The sequence below is a fragment of the Miscanthus floridulus genome, chromosome 6, assembly GCF_019320115.1.
Source record: "Miscanthus floridulus cultivar M001 chromosome 6, ASM1932011v1, whole genome shotgun sequence".
Lineage (NCBI taxonomy): Eukaryota > Viridiplantae > Streptophyta > Magnoliopsida > Poales > Poaceae > Miscanthus > Miscanthus floridulus.
Window position 1 is genome coordinate 49,578,184 of NC_089585.1, and position 13,917 is coordinate 49,592,100.

A 13,917-nucleotide genomic window follows, 5' to 3' on the forward strand; every position below is an offset into this window, starting at 1 on the left:
CCAATCGACGCTATCAAACCTATCGGAAGATCGGGCCTAGTCTACATCAAGTGGTATCAGAGCACTTGTTGATAACCAACGGAGCAGTGGTATAACTTTATTTTTTCCCTTTAGATTGTTACTGTTTTTGCTTTACCTAGAGTCCACAAAAAGCTAAAAAAATTATATATCGCCACATATACCTTGTCCTATAGCCCCTTTGTGCCATTGCAATATTATAATTTTAGTTTGCTTTATTGAACGGTCGTCCCTTGCTATGTCATTGCGTTCGTCATTTTAGGTCTTGTTCTTGGTTTCTAGTGTTAGGTTTTGTTTTCCTTGTGTGACGTCCATCAGATTGATTCTCTCCATCTTTCTAGTGTTTCTGGTGTGTTGTTTCCTATCTTTGGTCAACAAACAAAATAAAAAAATAGGGGAGATAATTTCCTTCTATGTGAGAGACGGAAACTATAATCCTTGTGCATGGTCATGTTCCATCCCCATTGTTTCTTTGGGCGATATTGATTTAGAAAGGAAACTCTAGATATTTGGGATAGCTTGTTCCTGTGTTCTTCTCAGTCATGTTTTCCACAAGAAAGGAAAGTCTAGATTTTGCCATAGCTTGTGTCAGCCACGCATGCATGTTTTAGACTGATTAGCGCTGAGGTTTTGTGCATCTAAAAAAAGAAGATTTGCTGCTTGGTGCATTGAAGGTAGAAGATCTACGAGCACTTGTCTTGCGGCACATTCTGTTATTATAAAAAAAGATAAAAACAAGGTAATGCAAAAGGAAAAGAGGTGCAAAAAAAGAAAAAAAAAGCCACACCAAAAGAAAAAGGAAAGAAAAAAAAAGGAAGGTGAAAAAAATTTAGAAGTGCTTGCATCCTGTTTAGTCCTTGTGTTGAGATATTGTTGCTTGTTGAACTAGGTCCATGACAAGTCTAGGTTGGTGACATAGACTAGCTTGGGACTACTTTTCAATCTTCCAATTTCTGAATTAAATTATTTCTATTCCTTGCTACTATATTGTGCCTATCCAAGCTCCACTTTCTTCTAACCAAGTACAGGTTCACCTTACAACTGTTACACTCAAGCTACAACGGTATCACAGTCACCGACCGATTGCACCGCTTGTTGCTTTGGTAAGAACACTTGTAAGATCGTGGTAAGATGCTTGAGAGTGTGTGACTTTACTCCTTGACCACATCCTATAGTAGCTGATAGAAAAATACATACTTGTGTGTTTTCTTGTTTGATTCTAACAATGATAGGTTGTTCATATCCACCGACTTATGATGGTATAGGTGCTGATGAGTACATGGAGTGGGAAATTGCCATAGATAACATATTTGCTACTCGCTTTATGTGTCCAAGGAGGAAGGTAAAAAATACAACTAGTGTTTTGCGTCATTCTGCTTTATCTTGGTGGGAGTCTTTAGATCCTTCTAATAAACCTCAAACTTGGAATGATATGAAACTCCTTATGCGAGAAACCTTTATTAATCCACCTCCTATTTTGACTTTATATGCTGAGGTGCACTATTTAGAGGAAGAGTCTGTTGTTATTCCTCTTGCTATGACTAACCTTTTGCAAGATAATGTACATAAGCGAGAGGATAACATGGAAGAAAATGAGGAGCTCATAGCCTCATGTGAAAATTTAGAACCATCAACTATTACTCCTACTGAACATGAGAGCAAAGGTAATGCCCACAATGCTAAACTCACAGAAGGTGAGAGTTCTCTTGATGTGCTGAATTTTTCCACCAATCATGCTATGATAGAGCAAATTTTAGTGGAGCCTTCGCTTGATTTACCTTTGTCACAAGATGATTTGCTTGATGTTTCTTGTGATGAAGATGACTTGCATGATGATATCTATGTTATTCCCATGCAATCATTGAAGAATGATCATGCTATATGTGTGCTGAAATCAAGCACTTATGCTAAAAATAGACTTGTTATTAATAATGCTAGTGAAGTTGATGAGCTGAAATTATTGTCTTCTTTAAATACTTTGGGTTACATTGAATTTGATGTTCCGTGTAATCTTAGTTCTTTAGAGGAGAAACTTTATGCATATGCTGATTTGCCATGGTTCTCTAGACATACATATCATGTTTTTGGCAAATATAACAACCAAGGACAATATTTGATACAACGAGTTTACATTTGTACAAATCCAAATTCTCCTTTTGTTGTGCAAAGTAATCATCAACTAGAGGATAGTAAAATCAACACTGTTGTTATGCTATATTCCTCTAGTTTTGCTTTTCGAACACAAGTGGAATCCAAAGAAAGGGAGCATATGTTTCTTGTTAGTACTAATCTTTTGCAGGATAGTATTGGCAAAGATCGTGTGTATTCAATGGAGCAGACTACATGTCTATAGGACAAGACATGCTACAAACCTGGACATGTGGTCATATTCTTTCTCACAACATTGTCCACTCCCATTATTTTGGAAACCTCGTTTGTCCTCATGTTGTCCAGGATCGACTTCAAACAAAATCGACGCCGAGGATAGCTTTTCATTAAGAAGGGGAGGATGATGAGGACATGACACCCATGCTTACGACCATGTTTGGTGCATGGTTAGGAGGGGTAGGAGGCTAGCAAGGGTGTCCAAGTCAAGAAGGAGGCCCAAGGCTAATTCGGTTCGAGTCCCCGAGGTGGAGGCCCAAAGCAACTCAAGTTCGAGTCTGCCTCGGCCTCCAGGACCAGTCTGCCCTAAACTAGTCACCTAGGATGTATCAGGACTCTGTTTTCAACAATCCACATATGGTTGGAAACATAATTTGATAAGGAAGCCAATCCAAGTGGTCTCACATCAAAATACCTTCAGAATCAACGGGAATCATCAAAACAATTCAGTGTCCAAAATCTGCCAGGGTGCTGCGACACCATCTTTTGGTCCGTTGGACCGTGTATTGTGTTTGGGCCCATTAGGGGGCGTGTCCAGGGGGTGGCGCCCAAGACTCTATAAATAGCAGCCATCACTCTCCTTAGGGTTTGGGTTTTGTTTAGTTCTTGATTTCCCTATGAAACAGACATCGTTTTGCTGCAACTGTGCCTCCAAGGCTGCTTGCTATGAACCAGGGCCCCAATTCTTGATCTTGTTCGCCTGTGGCTATTAGTCCTTTTGAATAAAGACTTGAACTCCTTCTCATTATCATAAGCCTCATATTTATTTGCAATTTTAGATTGTGATCATCCCATTTTTGCTTGTGTTCTCGATTCGCATGTAGGAAAGCCTTCTCGGCGAGGTCAATCGCGTTCACGTGGTTGATAACCAATGGAGTAGTGGTGTAATAGTTGTGGGGGTCCGAATCAGTCTTGGTTTAAAGCCTAGATTGTAAATGTCAAGTCTCCACCAATCAACGCTATCATACCTCTTGGATGATCGGGCCTAGTCTACATCACAAGGGCCCGTGAACCACCAAGGAACTCCTAGACATCGCCACTAGCCATGCCTCAGGGGAAGAGGCGGTCAGAGCAATCTTCGATCACCTCAATGGCAAGTCAAGGCAGGACAAGGGTACTAGTGAAGGCACCTCTAATCGCTCTGCCAAAAGGAAGAACAAGAAGCAACAGCGCAAGGACTCGCTCGTGGCCGCTGCTGATCGTAAGGGTGGTCGGAAGCCCACGGAGGGCACTCTAAACCACTTCGAAAAATTACTTGAGGGGCCATGCCCAAACCATGCCTTTCTCGTAAAGCATTTGCTCAAGGACTGTGGCCTCATGTGGAAGTTCTTGTCTGAAAGCTCCAACAAAGGAGAGCAGGGGAAGGAACCTGCCCCCACTGCGGACGACGTCAAGGAGAAGGACAACGGCTTTCCAACACTAGACGGCTGCCTTATGATCTTTGGAGGCTCGGCAGCCTATGACTCCAAATGTTGTCAAAGGGTCACACGCCGCAAAGTCTACACAGCCCAACCGACCACACCTCCCTTCCTCTGATGGTCAGAATTTGCCATAACCTTTGATTGAACCGACCATCCAGATACTGTCCCACACCCGGGGAGATATCCGCTGGTGGTTGACCCGATCGTTGACCCAAAGCAACTCACCAAAGTATTGATGGACAGAGGCAGTGGCCTCAACATCATGTACACTAAGACGCTCGACATGATGGGCGGACCAGATGCGCCTCCGCCCAACCTGAGTGCCTTTCCACGGCATTGTACCTAGGAAGTAGGCCATGCCACTCGGGTAGATCGATCTGCCCATTACCTTTGGGGATCAATTCAATTATAGGACCTTCGAGGTGGTTGGGTTCCCTAGAACCTTCCACGCCATCTTGGGATGACCATGCTACATGAAGTTCATGGCCATCCCCAACTATATGTACCTCAAACTAAAAATGTCGGGCCCCCATGGGGTCATCACCATCGGCACCTCCTTCCATCGGGCCTATGAGTGTGAGGTCGAGTGCTATGGCCATGCCACAACAATCATCACCTCTGGGGAACTCGCCGCCCTCAAGGAGGAGGTCGCCGAAGAAGCGCCCGACATGAAGAAATTGACCGAGTTGTTCGAATCAATAGAGGGCTCCAAGGGGGTCCTCATAGAACCTAGCAGCTTCGAGGGTAAAATGGTATGCATTGGTACCACGCTTTCCTCTGAATAGGAAAGCATGCTCGTTGACTTCCTCCACGGCAACAAAGACATCTTTGCATGGAAACCCTTGAATATGCTAGGCATTCTGAGGGAGGTTGCCGAGCATACCTTAAAAATCCATCTAGGCTCCAAGCCGGTGAAGCAACGCTTGCATCGCTTCGACGAGGAAAAGCGTAGGGCCATCGGGGAAGAGATAGCAAAACTATTGGCTATCAGATTCATCAAGGAAGTACACCACCCAGAGTGGTTAGCTAATCCCGTTCTCGTGTGAAAGAAGAGCAGGAAATGGAGGATGTGCATAGACTATATGGGCCTCTACAAGGCGTGTCCAAAGGATCCATTTCCTTTGCCGCGCATAGACCAAATAGTCAACTCTACCTCGGGGTGTGAAACCCTATGCTTCCTTGATGCCTACTCTAGCTACCATCAAATCACAATGAAAGAGTCCGACCAGCTCACGACGTCTTTCATCACCCCCTTAGATCATTCTGCTATGTCTCATTACCATTTGGTCTGAAGAACAATGGGGCTACATACCAGCATTGTATGCTCAAATGCTTTGGGGACCTCATCGGGTAGACCATTGAGGCCTACGTCGATGACATCATAGTTAAATCCAAATAGGCAGACCACCTCATTGCCAATCTTGAGCAGACCTTTGCAAAACTTCAAGCGAATGGCATCAAACTCAACCTCGAGATGTGTGTTTTTAGGGTCCCAAGGGGTATGTTGCTCAACTTCATCGTCTCCAAGTGTGGCATCGAAGCTAACCCAGAGAAAATCTCAGCCATCACAAGGATGGGCCCAATTCAGAACATAAAGGGGGTTCAACGAATCATAGGGTGCCTCGCCGCCCTCAGCCGATTCATCTCACGCCTCGACGAATGAGGTCTCCCCCTTTATCGACTCCTAAAGAAAGCCAACCACTTCGAGTGGACATCCGAGGCCTAGGAGGTGCTTGACATGGTCAAACTACTTCTGACAAGGCCCCCGATCCTAGTTCCTCCGAGCAACAGAGAATCCCTCCTACTATACATAGCGGCCACCACACAAGTGGTTAGTGCCACCCTAGTAGTAGAGCAGGAGGAAGAGGGGCACGCCCTTAAGGTGTAGCGCCCTATGTACTTCATCAGCAAGGTACTATCCGACTCCAAAACCTGCTACTCCCAAATCCAGAAGCTCCTTTACACCATCCTCATCACCAAGAGTAAGCTGTGCCACTACTTCGAGTCACATCCTATAACGGTTGTGACGTCATTCCCCCTCAGTGAGGTTGTCTAGAGCTAGGATGCCATGGGAAGAACTGCAAAGTGGGCACTTGAGTTGATGGATCAAGGCATCACATATGCCTCCCGAATGGTGATCAAGTCCTAGGTGTTGGCTGACTTCATCGCTGAATGGACCGAGGTCCAGACACCACCAGTGGTCGTCAATCAAGAGTACTGGATGATGTACCTCAATGGGTCACTGATGAAGAAGGGCTCCAACATAGGGCTAGTCTTCGTGTGACCCCTCAGTGTCCACATGAGGTACACAGTTCGTCTCCATTTTCCCTCATCAAATAACGTGGCTGAATATGAAGCACTCATCAACAGCCTATGCATCGCCATCGAGTTGGGCATCTGATGCCTCGATATCCGAGGCGACTCCCAGCTGGTCATCAACCAAGTCATGAAGGAGTCCAGCTACCACGGCACCAAGATGGTTGCGTACTACTAGGATGTCCGACGGTTGGAGGACAAATTCGACAGCCTCGAACTCAACCACATCCCAAGGCGCCTCAACGAGGATGCCGACGCACTTGCAAAAGCATGTTTGGTCGAAAGTCGGTGCCAATGGGTGTCTTTGCGAGTGACCAACATAAGCCCTCAGTACGCTATGAAGGGGCGGGATGGGCTGACAATGGCCCATCTGATCCAGCCCTAGGGGCTGACCAACCAATGGCTCCCTCTGGCCCTAAGGTCATGGAGCTTGAAGAGGAACCAACGACAAAGCACGACCCTCTGGACGACTGGAGAACACTCTACCTCGACTACCTCCCCCGTGACACACTGCCAACAGACAAGACGGAGGCTCGATGGCTGGCATGTTGCGCCAAATCCTTCGTTTTTGTAGAAGGCAAACTCTACAAACGGAGCCACACCAAGATCTTACAGCTCTGTATCCTAGTCGAATAGGGGAAGCTTCTGCTGAGCGATATCCATGGTGGGGTCTATGGTCACCATGCCATGCCTAGAACCTTGGTTGGGAACGCATTCTGACAAGGCTTCTACTGGCCCACTGCAGTAGCCGACGTCGAGCAAATCGTACGCACCTATGAAGGGTGCTAGTACTACGCTCGACAAACTCACCTCCCGGCCTAGGCACTCTAGATGATCGCCATCACGTGGCCCTTTGTGGTCTAGGGGCTTGATCTGGTTGGGCCTCTGAAAAAGGTGCCCTGGGGCTACACCCACTTGCTTGTCACCGTAGACAAGTTCACAAAATGGATCGATGCTTGGCCGATCTCCATCATCAAATTCGAGCAAGCTGTGTTGTTCTTCCTCGACATCATCCATCGCTTCAGAGTACCGAACTCCATCATCACAGACAATGTCACACAGTTCACTGACAAGAAATTCATTCGATTCTACAATGAACAACACATCCGAGTCGATTGGGCTGCCATCATGCACCCTCGAATGAACAGGTAGGTCGAGCGCGCAAACGACATTCTTCTACAGGGCCTCAAGCCTAGGATCTTCAACCGATTGAATAAGTTTGGCACACGCTGGGTCACCGAGCTCCCTGTGGTGCTTTGGAGCCTAAGGACAACTCCCAGTCGAGCCACTGACTACACACCTTTCTTCATGGTCTATGGTTCCGAGGTCGTCCTCCCGACAGACCTCGACTACGAAGCACCAAGAATCAGAGCATATGACAAACAGGGAGCCGAGGCTTCCCACGAAGATGCCATGGACCAGCTAGATGAAGCTCGCGACATCGCCCTCCTCTGTTCGGCCAAGTACTAGTAGGCGCTACATCGGTACCATAGCCGACGGGTGCGGGACCGAGCCTTCAACATCGGGGATCTGGTGCTCTGCCTCGTACAGAGCAACAAGAACCATCACAAGCTCTCTCCACCCTGGGAGGGGCCCTATGTCATCATTGAAGTACTCTGGCTAGGCGCCTACAAGTTGAAAACCGTTGACGGTGAGGTCTTCACCAATGCCTAGAACATTGAGCAGCTATGTCGCTTTTACCCTTAAATAAACGCATACTCTTTCTTATCAGTTTTGTCTCCAAAAATCCCCAATCTTTAGTGACTTCTAACCCCTGCAAAGAGCGAGGGGTCAGACCTCACTCGAGGGCTGATATAAGTACGTTTATCTTGCAACACTCTCTGTGCTATCTTTGCAAACATTCTCTGAGTTTTCCCTCTTTTCTCATAGCGAGTCCTGAGGGCTAGGATTTTGGGAACAAAATCTGAGTATAACTCATAGGACTATGGGAAACCCATGCCCCAACGGCTATGACCTCCATGCTCACCAGGATGATCAGAATTGGCTCACCTGCACTCCGAGTTTTCATGACCTTAACTATGGGAAGGGTTGGAAGGCACCAAGCCTATTTTACAAAAAGAGGGAGAAAAGCCAAAAAGCTATTTGCCGTAACAAAAGTTGAAAACTTATTCATTTTTTGCATAAATTCATCGCTTACAAAGTAATTTCATCACAAAAAGGACTAATGTATTCATAAATACAAAAACTGTTCACTCGGGGGCTCCCCTACAAACTTATTCTATTACAGTTTCTGACCAGTTCTACCATGAGTATTGTAACACCCCAAGTGTTTGGCTTCCACATTTGCACTTGCATTTCATGAACATGAGCATCATTTATCCATTCATGAGCTTATATTGCATGAAACATGTTTTCGAAACATTGCAACATATTGTTATATTTCATGTGTGATGATTTTATGAGATGAATAGGGTGCAACACTCAAGTGCAACATGTGCAACTCACTTTAGTGAAACATAGTTAGTTAGTACTATACAACAAGATCATGAAACATGTGAAACATGACTATGAAACAAATGTAACATTTCATTGGTTTTTCCTTGTTTCAGTACATACAATGCTTGATTCTTGTATGACCAATGTGTGGTGTGGCTAATAATTCTCTTAAGCAACTTAGTTATACTTAGAATGTCATTTGGAACATTGTTCATGTTGATCATGTTGCCTAATTATGATTTCAAATAGTGGTTTGACCTGTTTTGACCCCTGAACTCTTTTGTTTGACTATTTAAAAAGTACAACTTAGAGTGTTTGCATGTCTAAGCAATCTAAAGCAACATTGTAGCAAATTTTATAAGGAACAAACTTTGTTTAGAAGCCAAGTCATGAAAATGTGCACAACATGTTCAAAAAGGGCCCACAGGTCAGTGTTGAGGGCTGATTCAACACTTAGAAAATTTTCTAAGTTTGAATTGCAGTTCCAGTTTGATTGAGCTGACTTTGGCTTGATGTAACTCATGATCCTTTGAGAATTAGCTAGTGATTTCTGAAGCATTGTTGTAGCCTGATCATAGCTCTACAACTTTCATGTATATTGTTTGCACTGATTCTTCCTAGTTTAGGAGATCAAATGCTGTAAATCTTTGCTATTAGGCTCGATCGGGTTCACTAAAACGCTGCTACAGTGTCGACAGGGTTCAGAACTCGATGGCCGCATGGATGACACCCATCGCCGGCCGCTTGACCGCGTAGGCTACGCGCTACGGCTGTCCTGGCGCTGCTGGCCACTGCTTGAACCGTGCCCGTCTGCCGACCTGCTCACCATTTCATTTTTCATTTTCCTTCGCCTTCCCCACTCGCCGCAGCAGTGCACCACTGTTCCGCCATTGCCGAGCGAGCTCCGCCGTCGCCTAGCTCACTCGCCGCCACAAAAATGCGACCTCTAGCTTGACCACAGCTCCGCCGTGTCCTCTACCTTCTTGACCTTCTATCCGAGCCATCCGAGCCATAGGTGAGGGCCATTGGCTATTTTTTTGACGCTGTCTCCATGGCCGCACCTCGCCGGAGCGGAGCTCACCGCGGCCAACCACCACCGGAGCCCTCTCATCCTCCCTTTTCTTCTTGTTTAGCTCCGTGGTGACCCCGTGAAGCTCGTACCAAGCTTGGAAGGGGCATTAGGGGCTCACCATCATCTGTACCTCGCACTGGAGCTCTGCCGTGCCACCTTCGCCGTCGATGAGCTACCTCCGGTTAGCTTTAGGTCTTGCCGGTAGCACCATTCGACGTGGCTCGTCACATAGATCATGTAGGTGCCCTCGGTGTCGCCGGAATCCTCGCCGTCGATGAGCTAGGCCACTGACGCGCCATCGCAAGCCGCCTCCCCTGTTCTGGTGTCGCTAACAAGTGGGGTCGGTTGCCACGCGGGTCCCACGCGTCAGTGACAGTTTAGCTGTAGGATAGTTCAAATTTGCAGATTTGAATGTTGTTTTGTGAATTTTGTATCTCCAAATTGGTAGATCCAAATGGTGTGATTCAAATTTTGGTAGAATCACAGTGAAGTCTAGTATTTATGAAAAATATGACATGAGAACTTGAAGTGGAAATTTTGGATGAATAAAATAGGAATTTGAAATGTGTTTTTAAATGCATGCTAACTTGTTTAAATTATATCTTGAGTTTCTATGCTCCAAAAATTATTAAATTTTGTGGGTGAGCTATTCTTGCTTAGTAGAAGCTATGGTAAAAATTTGAGAGTCATTGCATGTATGGTTTTTGAGTTATAGATTTTCCTTTTATCATTGATTGATACTTGTGTGAATTTTTGTAAATTATCTAGGAATCCTATGACCATAAAATTTTGTGGGGAGTATCCTAGTACCTAAAGGATGCTAGGAAAAATATGAAATCTGTTGCTTGATACTTTTCACTAAGGTTTCCTAATTATGTCATTTTAAGCCATTATGTCTTATCATTTTTGTGTAGGCTGTTATACTTGCTCAAATGGTGTGAACTTTTTATGGTAACCTACTTAGAGCATGTAGTATCTACTATAATTTTTGTAGATTTAATAATGTAGTTTTCATACATGTTTACCATTTCCCCTAATTAATTAAATAAATTAAAAAATGTATTAAAATAAATGTTTTGGTGATGAACACCCTACTTTATGGTGTTCTTGTGATATGTGTAATAAGTGAGTAAAGTTAGTTTTGTCCAATTATGTGTTTACATCATAAGTTAATAATTATTTTGTTTGCATTATGTCCTTCTAGACAGTTCTGGGGACTTCACAAAGTTTCCCATGATAAATTGGTTTGCTATGAATATGGTGAATATAAAAGTTGTAGATAACCTATGTGTCTAGCTCCTGTCAAGATTTGGTGGCATTTGGCCTAGTAGTTTAGGAGTTACAGTTGTTTAAAGTTGGATCACAGCTTTGCCGGTTCTCTGTCTTGTTAAGATAGATATCTGTTGATTAAAGAGTTCAACCTGGTAAAAGTTGGAATCATGCTTTGAGGTCTGAAAATGAATTGTAGACAATTTCATAAGATTTCGAAATTGTCTTGTTTCATGTCATTTGGATTTCTAAATCTCCAGTTATGGCCAGTTTACTGTACTGCTATATAGTCTCTATTTTGCTGAAATACAAATGCTTGAGTGTATGCTTTGTTGCAATGTTCTCGTTGATTGTTTAGGGGCTAGCCTAACTTGAGAACATGCTTAGGTGCAGGTGCTAGGTCCTTAACTAAAGATGAGCAATTGTACATTAGGTTGTATAAACTTGGTAAGTTAAAGTGATTTGAATAGAGCTTAAGTGGAATATGCGGACTGCAGTGAGCATGTGCATTCCCCGAGCATCCCTAACTTCGTTCATGTGCATCCATGATATTATCGTGCGCATACATGCAATAGGTGTGCCGGAGGGAGTGACGCTGCTAGAGTTCGAGGGAGCCAACTAGGAGGAGGAGCCCGAGGTGCAGGAAATCGACGAAGCAGCCGCCGCGGAGGAGTTGCCCGAGTGCCCTGACCACCAGCCTTCCTCTTTCCTGAAAGGCAAGCCCCAGAGCATATTAAGCCTCCCATGTTTTTACAAATACATTGAGCATCTTTTATTCGTTGATGATGCATTAATTATAGGAATTGGTTGGAACCAATTGTTGCATTATATATCCCTCCTTGTCCAGATATCGTACTGGAATCCTATTTAAGTTTAGGAACGGGTTAAATGCTTAGCCATGCTTAGTGCGGTAGAAGTTAGGTGATTTCCTATCACGTGCGAGCTTTAGGATGAGGTGGATCACGGTTGGCTATATTTGCTATTGTGGAAAAGAACCATGTTAATAATGAATTAAGACCAGGTGGAGTCTTATGTAGGTTTGGACATAGTGACTCCGTCTGAGTCGTTTAAGGACCGATACGCTGTACGTCCTTATGTCATGTTGAACGTAGCCTAACACTTAGCTGGCCGGATAAGTCATTCCAACCATGAAGCCTAGTAGCTCAATTTAGGCTGGGGACGCGAGCAGGGGTCCACAATCTGGATGGAAGTAAGGATGTGCAGGGAGCCATTGACATAAGCCCAAGGGTGGGTTAAGTCACCGAGCACTCATGGCAGAGTGGTTCTCTGATTTTGCGGAACTGTTCAGACTTACAACTTCTAAATTGTACCAACGGTGACTTGTTTGTGACCCTGACGGGGGAAGCAAGGTTTGTGTTAGGAATGCCCCTCTAGCTAGATAGGAATCAATTCGAATCGCCGCCTCTCCCAGATAGTGAGAACTTGACTGAGCAGCGGCAACGTAGATTCAATTAATTTAACGATATGGTTAAATGAATGATGATAATAATGTTGCCACGATTAATACCTGATATGGTTATTAATGTTTGCATCTTAATCAAATGATTGCTTAGTACAGGTGCTAATATAGATGACAGGTTAATGGCTAAAAGTCACTGCTAGTTCAGGTTAAGAGTTGATCATTATTACTTATGCTTTTCCGCAAAAAGAAAGTGTTAGCCAGATCCACTAAATTAAGCTATGCATAATCCTTGGTGTCATTTGTTTTGGTTTTTGATGGGTAAGTCTAGCTGAGTACATTCTCGTACTCAGGGTTTATTCCCTCTTGTTGCAGATGACCTTCTATATCAGGGATTCTGTAAGTATTATCTCCACCCGGCGGGTGATGAAGACTAGATCATGGGCATAATCTATGTTTCTCTTATCTGAATGCTTTTGTGGGTTGTGATCAGCGAACCAGTATTTGTATTTGAACTCGGGTGTGTAAGTTAAACTATTTGCTTCTGCGTACTTTACTAGACTTGTTTTGTAATAATGATGACTCTGAGGTGATGTAATCTATTTGCAAATGTCTATGAAATGTTGTAACGTATGATATGTTATGTTGAATTACTGTGATCTTGGTTGTATGCAAGTTGGTTTGAAATCCTTTGATATTTCAGTTGACTACCGGATTTATATGGGCTCAAGTGTGAGAATTTGATTGTTTCGGTGATTGTTTTTGTACTTGTGCTCTTATAAATTGGTCGGTTCTGTGACAAGTATTACTACGATCACCACGCTATGCTTTCCATCGGCAACATCCTACCGCTCCACAGGATCCTCAAGGGCACCGTCATTAGCCGCAACCCTAACAATGGCACCTCCACCAAGGTGTCCAGGGACTGCACCATTGTCATCAGCCACAACCCTGACAACGACACCTCTGTCGGGGCGTCTAGGGACCGCGCCATCATGATCAGCCACAACCCCAACATTGGCACCTCCACCAGAGGGTCCAGGGACTACGCCATCATGACCAGCCACAACCCTGACAACAGCGTCTACGCGAGGGACACCCCCCACCAAAGAAAGGCCACCACAAATGATGGCGAAACCGACGATGCTCAGCACCCTCCATTGCACCTCCTCCTTTAGTGGAAGCGGCCCCTTCTCGACAAAGGTGGCACACCATCTCACCTACATTGGTTGACCTCCATCTTGACATCACGCTCTGGATTCATGAGTAGATCTGTGAGTTTTTCTCTCCCTAGCATTACCCTCTCTCACTTAGGAACCACTGCGACGCACGAACGCATTTGGTGGAAAGGAAGAAGAAGAGGTAGCGGCTTAGAAGCAGGCTAAGGAATGGGACGGGAACTCCCCTCTCCCTCCCTATTTAAGGAAGAGGCGTAGCAGCTAAGGAAAGGTGAAAAGTTGGGACGAAAAAGTCTCTTCCTTCCCCTATTCAATGCAGATGGGAAATCAATGCCGACGGGAATCCGAGGGGACACGCCTAGACCAATAGGACGTTCCCTG